This window comes from Carassius auratus, chromosome 11 (assembly GCF_003368295.1).
Source record: "Carassius auratus strain Wakin chromosome 11, ASM336829v1, whole genome shotgun sequence".
NCBI classification, from domain to species: Eukaryota; Metazoa; Chordata; class Actinopteri; order Cypriniformes; family Cyprinidae; genus Carassius; species Carassius auratus.
In genome coordinates this window covers 18,453,197-18,466,623 of record NC_039253.1, presented here as the reverse complement: position 1 = coordinate 18,466,623, position 13,427 = coordinate 18,453,197, and the positions used below count along the sequence as shown (strand labels likewise).

Genomic DNA, 13,427 nt, shown 5'->3' with positions numbered 1-13,427 from the left:
TGTCACAATCCTTCATCAGATTAAGATTATAATAATTAATTAAGATTATAATTAATTAAGATTATAATAATTTACTCTTAAAGCACACCACCACACAATCAAACTTTAGCACCCTTCTACTTTGAAGGTTAAATACTGATTTAAAATCATAACAAGAAATAGTTTAAGAGATATATTTACTCTTTATGAAATCAAATCTTCGCACAGCTGTCTCAATGTCTTGGAGAATATGTCTTAAAAAATAAACCATTTAAATAAACCCAAACAGGAAATTGAAACCGTTATGGAATAAGCATGTGTCTAACCTCCTGAAACATCACGGTCTCATGTTTTAGAGAAGTCGATCAAATCTGTGAATCCCCTTGTGTGTCATTAACATTTTCATAAGTAACTGTAATTTAATTTCACATCTTTCTCTGTAACTGATTACGATTACATTTATTCTGTAATTAAATAAGGTAATTCAGTTACATGTAACTCCCGTTCTCTCAGGAGGCGTTACCTTCTCGATGTTGCCGTAGAGAACAGAAGAGGTGAAGATGCGAGTGCCAGTTCATCTTGGCGGGATGAGGCCGCTCACCATGGCGACGGAGCTGGAGGCGGGGCTCATGTATGAAGATGTGTGGGGCAGTGGATAGGTCACGACCTCTGTGACATCATGAGAGACGCGCTTGAAGCGGTTATTACTGGGCAGCGGCAGCAGGGGGGCAGTGAGCGCCTGCACACACACACACACACACACACACACACACACACACTTCAGGAATGAACAAACATCTATTAGAATACACTGTTCTGATTGGCTGGTGTCTGATGATGAACTGACCGTAATCCGTTATCACTGTACGAGGATGGATGTTCTCCCAGGATGGCCTGCCTCTGACGGCCTTTACCACGCTCTACAGGAAACACAGAAACAACACATACACCCACATTTACACCGGTAAAACATTCACTACGAGAGAACACCCATGATCAGACACACAATGATCCCGAAGATCTGTTTATATCATGAACATCCTCACTTTACACGAGTTCTGCAGTGAAGCACAGTGATCACAACACCAAGCTAATGCGTTCAGTTCACGGAAAAATGCATGAAATTATTCAATGCAATGCAAATCAGTTTGGATAAAAGCCAAATGCATTAAAGTAAAAGCATTTTTTTCTGATTTGGATGAACATGTTCTTCTGAAAATAAAAAGCAGTTGACTAGAAACCATTGCAATATTAGATCACTTTCACATGTGACTGAACAAACGACACACAACACAATGTCTCAGATGCAGATCAAGACTCAAACTCTCGAAGCTCTCACTCTGTTTCTATATGGTTTTGCAATTAAAAATATGGGACATTTTAGCAAAAAAGGATAAATAGAAAAATGAAAATTTCATTCAATTATATATTTATGTCAACACTGACACTGCCTGTTTAATTTGAGCAATTTAAAAATGATTTTGATGTCAGAAAGTAAAACAGATCTGTGGTTTCTTGCAACAAAAACCAAAGTGTCTTTAATTTTTTAAGGCAAAACACTAACAAGTGATCAATCCTATCAATCCGGCTCTGCGTGTCTGAAGGAGATCGGAGCATCTTCCTCACATTTATAATTCTACAAAGTGCTGACGGAGAGAACAGACGCTGAGAGCGAGAGGAAGAGACGTTTAACCACAGAGGTACTGCTGCAGTCATTAATATTCTGTGATGAGTGTCTTCACATTAGCGTGAGCTCAGCTTAGCGCGTTCTCTCTTCTGCTGAGAAACACTGAGCAGTCCTTCAGTCTGGAGCCCAGCGGAGTCTGAGCGCTGCTGTTCACCGCTGATAACACTGTTTACACCGCGCTTGAGCCTCAGCCGGCTAACACACACACACACACACAGGGACTGAAGCCACACAATGCACCACGCTGCTCCTGAGAGACCTCACACACACCCTAGCAAACATCCAGTCCTTAGCATCAAACAGACATCAGAGGTCACCGCTAAACCTGCGATCAGAATCACAACTTAACCAGAAGACAGGACACACACATCAGATATCTGACATTTCTCTCACAGATATATATATATAAAAAAATTTAATGAAAATTTTAAAACATTTATGTCAAGCTCTAAAAAGATTTCAGTAGAAATTCCTGACAATTTAACATTTGTGAGTAAAATACCTGAACTTTGAATTGACAAAAAACACAAACTGATTTTTAAATTTGATTATTAAAATAATAAAAAATATATATTTTGAAATTAAATAAAAAATAATTCAGTTTAATTCAATTAATTAATTTAAATATAAATCAATACAATTATTATTATTATACAATTTTTTTATGTAATTTTAACTAGTTTTAGTACATTAAACAGTCATCAAACATGGCAGCTTTAGTCTAAGGGCCCTATCATAACACCCGGCGCAGCACAAGTGTTTGCTAGTTTCAGTTTCGGCACCACGTCGTTTAATTACTAAATGCATCTGCGGCTTATTAGTTCAGGCGCAGTGCTGGTGCAGGGCTATTTTAAGCAGCTGAAAATAGACTGCGCTATAGACCAACCTCAAAACCTGCTCTAAAGTCTGGCGTGTGTGTTTTCTTTGTTATTTAAGAGCGTACACACTTCTTATTAAACACAGGGATGTGAGAGACACACACACACACACTCACGCACACCACACACACACTCACACACAGAGACACACACACTCTCACACTCACTCACACACAAACACACAGACACACACACACACACAGAGACCACACACCCACACCACACACCCCCACACACACCACACCCGTACCTGCGCGGCAGCAGGAAGGGTTTGGTGTAGTCCCAGCTGTCGTTGTCGTTTTCTGATGACGTTGAGGCGTGAGGGCTAGAATGAGAGAGCACAACGGCACTGCATGTGTGTTAGATCCAGCGCTGTGTGTGTGTGAGTTGTGTGTGTGTGAACGCTGCACCATTTACCCGAGCGTATTCGATTTTCAGCGTGCAGCAGCCGGCGTAGATTGTCGGCCCCGTTGAGGGCCGCTTTGGCTTTCTGAAGCGTTCTGGATGTGATTCAAACGTGACGGCGTCAAGGAAACACTCCAGAGAACACACACAACACACACAACACACACACAACTTCACCAGAGCAAGAGTCTCGCTGCAGTGTGTGGCCGGATGCACATCAGATTCATCTTATAACTACTAAATGTCAAATTAATGCTAACCTGTCTTTATGTGAAAAATCATGATTCCCAGAGCACACAAACTCACCAAGTTTAGAGCACTGTCCACTTCAGTGTTTACAATAACAATATCTTTATTTGTGAAAAATACCTTGATAGGATATACAAAATACAAACAAATTCTTTTTATCAATTTAGCAAATATATTATACATTAATAATACAATATAAAATGTGAAAATTATATTCAGAATATTATTATAATTATTATAATATTATTATAATTGTATTTAATAACTATTTTTTTAAATAATTTAATTTTTGCATGTCCTTTTACTATATAAAAAAAAAGATAATAATAATAAAAAAAAGATATATATAAATTTGCTGTTTCTTCAATACATTTTAAATAGTGTGTGTTTAACTGATTATTTAGCAAAACAATTATTTGATATTTTATGTATAAGTATACATGTATATATCAAATGTATAAGTAATATTTTGAGAGCATTTACTTAATTAGTAGCTGTGCTTCATTGGAGTGGGCGGAGCTAAAGAGTTTCAGCTCTCTGATAGGTGAAGATTTCTCTGCAGAATCATGGGAAATGTAGTTTTTAACCATGAGTTCTGCTATTGAACACAATTATTAAATAAGTTGAAATAATGCTGCCTGACGGCTTTGAGAGAATCATAAACCATTGATTTAAAGCCTCTGAAATCATTATTGGTCTGTGTTTAATGGTTTATGGTTAAGTTCTGATTGTAAATCTGCTGTACGGGTGGGCAGCATCATCAGAAGGATATTCCACCATGGGCCTGGATCCCGTTCCTCTTGAAGATCACGATCCGCAGCACGTTTCCGATCGGGTTACAGACTGTGTACAGAACATCCTATAGAGGAAGAGCAGAAGCTGTTGAGAGCGTCCAATCAGGAGGCTGGTGTATTGAGGAGGCGGGGTTTACCGTAGTGATGGGGTACAGCGGGTTCTGGACGGACAGCAGCAGCACTTTGTTCCCGCTGTTGGGGTGTCGGCGTTGGTGGGTCGTGTGATGCGTTTGCTGGTGGAGTAGTTGAAGTAGGCCTGCTGTCCCGGCGATGTAGACGGGCTCCTGCGAGCCACTCGCCACGCAGCGGTCAGCGGCTCTGAACCTCCTCGAACTCCACCAGAGCCTGCCGCTTGAACGGCATCATCATCACATAACTGCAGGAGAGCAACACCATCACAACACCAGACAACTGCACCACTTTACCGTACACTTCTGCCACACGCACATCAACTTGAGATAGTCACCACTGATACAAGCTTGCATTTTCTGTAAAGCTGTATCAGGATATATTATATATAAATACTATAATAATACATAACTAAAACCATAATAAAATACCTGAAATAAAACAAACTTTAAATGAAAAAAAAACTTAATTTAGTAAACTTAACTAAAATTAAAACAGAAAATAAATAAATAAAATGTAAAATACTTAAAAACTATAGCAGTATGCTAACATATCACTGACTAAAAATAAAATAAACTTGTCTTTCAGCTAAATGAAAATGTAAATTTCAGTTTTTGGTCATAAATTAGTTTCGGGGCATCACTATTAATTGAAACAATAAACCAAAACAGCGTCAGATATTAATACAACTAACAAGAAATCTTCAAATAAATTCATGAAGCAATCGTTGACTGAACTGAAGGAGTCACGCAGACTGTAGTCATGAGATTCGTTCATCAGACTATAAATACACTCATATGACCTCCATTCGTGTCACACACACACACACACACACACACACACAACTCATGCTCACACACACAGACACGCACACGCATGCACACATGCAAACACACACACACACTTCCTGTTCCTGTGTATCTGATCCGTGTCTTTCCTGATACAGCTGAGGTCAAACACACACTAATGTCCCGCATGTGTTCCCATGATCCTCTCTGAGCTTCTGTGAGTGTAAACATCAGAAAGGAACCGAACACAGTAACTGACGAAGTTTTATTTACAGAAGTATCCTTCAGTCGACAGAGACTTTGATGTGGTTTGATGAGACTGTGCTGAAACACAAAGCTCTTTGTCTGAAGAACGACACACTCGTTAAAGCCTTTATCTGTTCATTCATTACGAGGGAAGACCACCAAACGAATCTCTCGGCTGCTGAAACCAATCCCTTTGATGAATCAGATCAAATGAAAGCATCACTTTACCAGATGTTTCCGAATTTCTCCAAGGACTCGACCAGATCGGCCTCCACCACGGATTCACAAAGACCTCGCACGTGGACGACGGGAGACGGAGCGATGCGGTGCGTCTCAGAGCCGCTGTCCTGAGAACAGAGAGAGAAAACCCAACATTCATTCATTCATTCATTCAGTCAGCAGCTCTTATCCTACCCAGCTGTTACGACTAATGAAGAAACACAGCAACATGAGAAGAACTGACCCAGAAACCCCAGATAATGCTGAGACACTGGACACTCAACCACCACCGTAACATGGAACAAAATAAATAGTTTTAAATAATTTAAAAATAAAACACACTAAAAATTGGTTACTCTTTATTTTCCACTTTAGACATTTCACTAACTATAAGAAACTTTGCAACATTGAGTGTTATTTTAAAGTAAAATTTTGCCATGTTACAGTGTTCCTCAAGTGGTAGAGCAATGCGTTAGCAAGTGCAAGGTTGGTGGTTCGAATCCCAGGGAACACATGTTAGGAGAAAATCGTTAGACTGAATGCAATGTAAGTCTAAATTTCTGCTAAATGCATACATTCAAAATTCAAATTAAATTCATTGCCTGGTCAACTAATTCTCATTAATTCACAACTACATGTCTACTAACTCTCAGAGTAGACAGTTAGGTGAGGTTTACGGTTAGTAGAATAAGTTGACACATAAGTGCAAAGATTCTCAGTTGTATGTTGTGAACCCACCAAAACAGATATAAAGCAGACAGTCTGTGGATTATCTGAAGACTGCTAGTTGACATGTAGATGCAAAGTTACTAACTGTTAGTAGAACGTCTAAAGTAGACGATCAAAATAAAGTGTTACCAAAAATGTAATAATCATATTTATCAATTTAAATATCTAAACCATCATTCTGATAGTCTGAGTCAAATCGGTTATCTTTATTCACAGTGGTTTTCTCTCGCAGCTGAACAAGTTCATTTGGTGAACATTAATAAAACACATTTAGACTACATATTTAAAAATATGTGCTTTTGGTACGGTTCTAATAGAAATCGGTAAGTATTCTTGTGCTTCAGGCACAGATAAATATGACTATACAAGCGTTGCCTTTCAGATATAGAATAAAATGGATGCATATAAAGAAAAAAATATAGGGCCCAAAACAGAAGCCCTGGGGGACACCACAAGTCAAGAGAACAATGTCCAAGTGCAATTATCCTACAGTGACCCAGAAACTTCTGTTTTAAGATACATTTCAAACCAATTTAGAGCATTTCCTCTAATGCCCACGACCTGCTCTGACCAAGAAAGAAGAACATGATGCTCAACTGTGTCGAATTCAGCACTTAAATCTAGAAGTACCAGCACAACAGATTCACAGTTAAGTCAGTGGCAATTAAAATATCACTTAAAACTTTTCTGAACATTTTCTAACATCTTAGATCAGGGTGAATGAAAGCATCTCCAGGTGTGTCGTTCTGATGACTGAAACACTGCATATTAAAACCATTAAGCGGTGTACACGATTTTATATGTATATATATATAGATTTCTCATAGTACATAACAGTTATAGATATGGGAATGTATGTCAATCAGATCATACTGTGTTGATACTAGCAATGCTAAAAGCTATCATTATTATTTTTCTCCATTAATTTTCACTTGAAAAACTTTTTAGCTAAATAACAAATCAACCATATAAAGGTGCATCTAGAAAAATCTAATGAAGTGAAGCATTTGTCTTATTAAAATCTTCCCATGTAAAACACACGTGAAACCACACATGCATTTGCACGTTGCTCTTATTTTGCAAGCATCAACCTTTCTTTCCATTTTCTGCTTTGCAAAACTCCTGATTGTTTGTCGACCACAGAGATACCAACAGACAAATAGTGTGAGAAAAACACCTTCAGTCTCACGCTCAGCATGAGATCATGAAGAACATCCCACTGATGCCATCAAATCATCATCTAAAAAAGGACCGAGATGAACACACACCTGTCAGACCTCATATAGAGCAGTCTGTCTGGATTATTTCAGTTTTTTCCCTCTTTCTCTCAGCATGAGTTAAACACCCCTTCTCAAATTCCAGAATGAGGTGAAAACACAGAAAAATTCAGTCGTTTGAGCGTCTGTGATATACTGCAAGAAGATCACATTCCCTACATCTCTGCTACTTCAAAACCTACAACTGTCCGATATGTGAGTGAGTTAATAATGAGGCTTGAGGTGAACTACTAACTTTAAACCCATCAGTGCCAAAACAGCGCCTGCGGTTGGAAAATGACCTGCAGTAATGCCATGCAGCGTTGCAGAAACTCTGATGCACTAAGACTCACATTGAAGAATCATATCAGAATAAGAAAAACACTCAAAATAGAGCCTCACAAACATCAAACCACTTCCACTGCAGACGGATGACGAGCTCCTTGAGTCACAAACCAGGTGACAGCAAGACAAACACCAGTGCCGTCTTACACACATTCATCTTCAGACACCTTCAGCATTCATGCGGTTAAAGGGGTCATATCATGCTATTTTAGAGATCATTATTTGGTGTAACATAATATGTTGCTTTAACATGCTTTACTGTTCAAAAAACACATTATTTTTCAAATACTGTACATTATTGTAGGTCCTCTATGCCCCGCCTCTCTCAGACGTGTTGTTTTCTACAAACTTGAATGAAAAAATGAGTCTGAACTTTGATATGGAAAATCTCTTTGGATTTGTTATATGTTTGTTATATGTAAACGTACTGTTTCTTCTTCAGAACGTGATGACTGCACAAATCCTTAAAATAATACTGATGTTTCTGTGTTAGAGCCATATTGTTATCATGGGCACGTCAAAACACTGTAAATGACTATTTCTTTTTTTTCAGATAATTCATATTTTTTATGCAGTTTAAGAGTACTTTCCCCATGGTCACAAACAAACGTGCTCTCTGATGTAAACGAGCACAGATGACGGAAACAAAGCAACTGCGCTACTCTGTGTGTCTGAAATGTGTTTAAAGGGGGGTGAAATGCTATTTCATGCATACTGAGTTTTTTACACTGTTAAAGAGTTGGATTCCCATGCTAAACATGGACAAAGTTTCAAAAATTAAGTTGTACGTTTGAAGGAGTATTTCTGTTCCAAAAATACTACTTCCGGTTTGTCACAAGTTTGGGAAAGTTTTTTTCGAGTATGGCTCTGTGTGACGTTAGATGGAGCGGAATTTCCTTATATGGGTCCTGAGACACTTCTGCCGGAAGAGCACGCTCCCGTATAGCAGAGCACTGAGAGCACAACAGACTTCACTGATCAGAGCGAGAGCGTCGCCAAATGTCACAAAAGGAGTGTGTTTTTGGTTCCCAGGGCAAGACAACCCTGCACAGATTACCAAAAGAGAAACAGCATTAAGGGACCAGTGGATGGAGTTTATTTTTACAGAGCATCAACGGAGTTGTGCAAGTGTTTGTGTTTGTTCCCTGCATTTCGAAGATGCTTGTTTTTCAAACAAGGCCCAGTTTGACGCCGGATTTGTGTATCGTTTATTTCTTAAGGATGATGCAGTCCCAACGAAAAAGTGTCACGATCGTGTGTTGGAACCTCAGGCGGTGAGTAAAACTGCTTCAAATATCTCTGCCTCCTTGTTAGTGCGTCCGCCTCCCCTGCCGGAGACCCGGGTTTGAGCCCCGCTCGGAGCGAGTCGTTGCTGCTGCTGCTCTCGTTCAGTTTCAGCCTCTGGATCTGATTCTGGATCATAAATAAACGCTGAATCTGACTGTTAGCCATGGTTTGTTTTGGATGATGTTTTTTTCCTCACGGTAATGTCACAGCTTCCAAACGCTCTCAACGCAAAAGCCTACTCGTGCTTGTGATTCTTTAGCTCCGCCCACACGTCACGCCTCCAGGCGCTCGTGTTTTTCCGGGAAAAATCGGTACAGACTATCTTTCTCTTATGAATATAATAAAACTAAAGACTTTTTGGAGTTATGAAGGATGCAGCACTACTCTATAGGTACTCAAGATTAACAGGATAATGAGTGAAAACGAGCATTTAACCCCCCCTTTAAATGATTTAAACAGCCATTCAGATGTTTGCATTCTCTGAGGTGTTTACTGAAGCACTAAATACTTCAATATTTAGACTCAGTAGGCTATTTCTTTTCAAACTTTCAGGTGCATTTAATTAAGATTGGATCCAAGGTCCTTCATGAACTGAGTTTGATACCCTGTCCAGGACATAGTCTGAAAATGTTTCGATTCTTTATTGCTCAATCACACTTTAAGTTAAGGCTCCATTAGTTATCATTAGTTAATTCTTTAATTAACATAAACTGCCGATTAAAAACTTTCTAGACATTCATTAATCTTAGGTCATTTCAATATTCATGTGAGTTTATATATTAATTCTAACCGTTTTATTTAATGAACACGAGCTAACATGAACTAACAGATTTCATTTAAAAAAAAGACTGATAACTTCTGTAGAAAATGTAGCTATACCTCATTGTAAATGCATTAACTAAGGTTAACTAATGAGATCTTATTGTAAAGTGTTACCTGAATATTATAATTCTTTTGCACTTTAGTCAGTGTGAAATGTTTGAGTTTATACATTTCTTTGTGTATTGCTCTATCGTATTTACATTTTCAGTTATTTTTTGTTATAAGAAAAAGTTATTAAACCTGTGTGTTATACTGTATTATGACCTTTTTTTGCAACTACATTTCAATGCAACCAGCATACAACTGCCACACAACAGACACACGACTGACACACAACTGACACACGACTGACACACAACTGACACACGACTGACACACAACAGACACACAACAGACACACGACTGAAACACAACAGACACACGACACACACACGACTGAAACACAACAGACACACGACTGAAACACGACTGACACACAACAGACACACGACTGAAACACGACTGACACACAACTGACACACCACTGAAACACGACAGACACACGACTGACACACAACAGACACACGACTGACACACGACAGACACACGACTGAAACAACTGACACACGACAGACACACAACAGACACACGACTGACACACGACTGAAACAACTGACACATGACAGACACACAACAGACACACAACTGACACACTACTGACACATGACAGACACACAACAGACACACAACTGACACACGACTGACACACGACTGAAACAACTGACACACGACAGACACACAACAGACACACAACAGACACATGACTGACACACGACTGAAACAACTGACACACGACAGACACACAACAGACACACAACTGACACACTACTGACACACGACAGATACACGACAGACACACTACTGACACACAACAGACACACAACAGACACACGACTGACACACGACTGAAACAACTGACACACGACAGACACACAACAGACACACGACTGACACAGGACTGAAACAACTGACACACGACAGACACACAACAGACACACAACTGACACACTACTGACACACGACAGATACACGACAGACACACGACTGACACACGACAGACACACAACAGACACACGACTGACACACGACTGAAACACAACAGACACACGACAGACACACAACAGACACACGACTGACACACGACTGAAACAACTGACACATGACAGACACACAACAGACACACAACTGACACACTACTGACACATGACAGACACACAACAGACACACAACTGACACACGACTGACACACGACTGAAACAACTGACACACGACAGACACACAACAGACACACAACAGACACACGACTGACACACGACTGAAACAACTGACACACGACAGACACACAACAGACACACAACTGACACACTACTGACACACGACAGATACACGACAGACACACGACAGACACACAACAGACACACAACAGACACACGACTGACACACGACTGAAACAACTGACACACGACAGACACACAACAGACACACAACTGACACACGACTGAAACACAACTGACACACGACTGACACACAACAGACACACGACTGAAACACAACAGATACACGACTGACACACGACAGACACACGACTGAAACACAACAGACACACGACTGAAACACAACAGACACGACTGAAACACAACAGACACACGACTGAAACACAACAGACACGACTGACACACAACAGACACACGACTGACACACAACAGACACACAACAGACACACGACTGAAACAACTGACACACGACAGACACACAACAGACACACGACTGACACACGACAGACACACGACTGACACACGACTGAAACAACTGACACACGACAGACACACAACAGACACACGACTGAAACAACTGACACACGACAGACACACGACTGACACACGACTGACACACAACAGACACACGACTGACACACGACTGAAACACAACAGACACACGACTGAAACACAACAGACACGACTGACACACAACAGACACACAACAGACACACAACTGACACACGACTGAAACAACTGACACACGACAGACACAACTGATACACGACTGACACACAACAGACACACGACAGACACACGACTGACACACGACTGAAACAACTGAAACACAACAGACACACGACTGAAACACAACAGACACACAACTGACACACGACTGAAACAACTGAAACACAACAGACACACGACTGAAACACAACAGACACACGACTGAAACAACTGAAACACAACAGACACACGACTGACACACGACTGAAACACAACAGACACACGACTGAAACAACTGAAACACAACAGACACACGACTCACACGACTGAAACACAACAGACACACGACTGACACACGACTGAAACAACTGAAACACAACAGACACACGACTGGAACACAACAGACACACGACTGAAACAACTGAAACACAACAGACACACGACTGACACACGACTGAAACATGACTGACACATGACTGAAACACAACAGACACACGACTGAAACACAACAGACACACGACTGAAACAACTGAAACACAAAAGACACGACTGACACACGACTGAAACACAACAGACACACGACTGACACACAACTGAAACAACTGAAACACAACAGACACACGACTGACACACGACTGAAACATGACTGACACACGACTGAAACACAACAGACACACATTTAATATGCAACACACAAACATGACACTCAGAAAGCACTCAGTGACTGAAACGAAACCGTTGAGAACATGAATGAAGCAGCAGCTAAAATAACGCTAGACAATCATTAAACAAAGGATGCACTTTATCTGTTTCTGTATTTATTCACAACAATAATCTAGTTCAAGTAATAGCACATGACTTTCACGCAGACTGTTTGTTTGTTCTGGAAAAGAGCTGAATCTCAGCTACAGATGTTTGATTATTCATCTATATATGATTCTACATGAGCCATCTGACTTTAATTAAACGAATACATAAACAGGTTAATCGGGCAGACAAACGAGCCTCTCGTCTTCAGACGCCGTGTCTTGCTTTAAAAATAGCTGTGAATCTGAGGGAAATGAGCACGAGATCACTGCTGCAGCTGCATCTAATGTCATCACACACGATTGAATTACACAAATTGGACAAATTACTTGTTTCGGGTGACATTTGAAATGAAGGGACACAAATAACACATTCTCATGACCGAATACAAGAAGAACTGACATTCTCTCTCAACACACACACACACACACACACACACACACACGCACACTCTATATGAGGTTTAACACTTGATTTAATCTTAACAATAAATGTATTGAGTTAATTTTTTTATTGTGTGATAACAGGCGAAGCTGCTCATCACAAGTTCTTCAAAGGAACCTCAGAAAACACAGAAACAACATCTGTGACACTTCAGCTGAGAGACAAGAAAGAAAGAAAGGAACAAAGAAAGAAAGAAAGAAAGAAAGAAAGGCACAAAGAAGAAAGAAAGAAATTATAATATTAAGATCTTATATAAGATACTATAGGATACTATTTAAAAAAGAAAAAAAGAGACAATCTTTTATTTATTTTATTTTATTTATCTGCGAAAAAAGAAACAAT

At 39.8% G+C, this 13,427-nt stretch overlaps 2 pseudogenes; both read right to left on the bottom strand.

The window, feature by feature from the left end:
- Positions 1-317, bottom strand: part of LOC113110618 (protein O-GlcNAcase-like) — a 4,049-nt pseudogene extending 3,732 nt beyond the window's left edge.
- Positions 318-463: 146 nt separating this feature from the next.
- Positions 464-13,427, bottom strand: part of LOC113110617 (heterogeneous nuclear ribonucleoprotein L-like) — a 19,449-nt pseudogene continuing 6,485 nt past the window's right edge.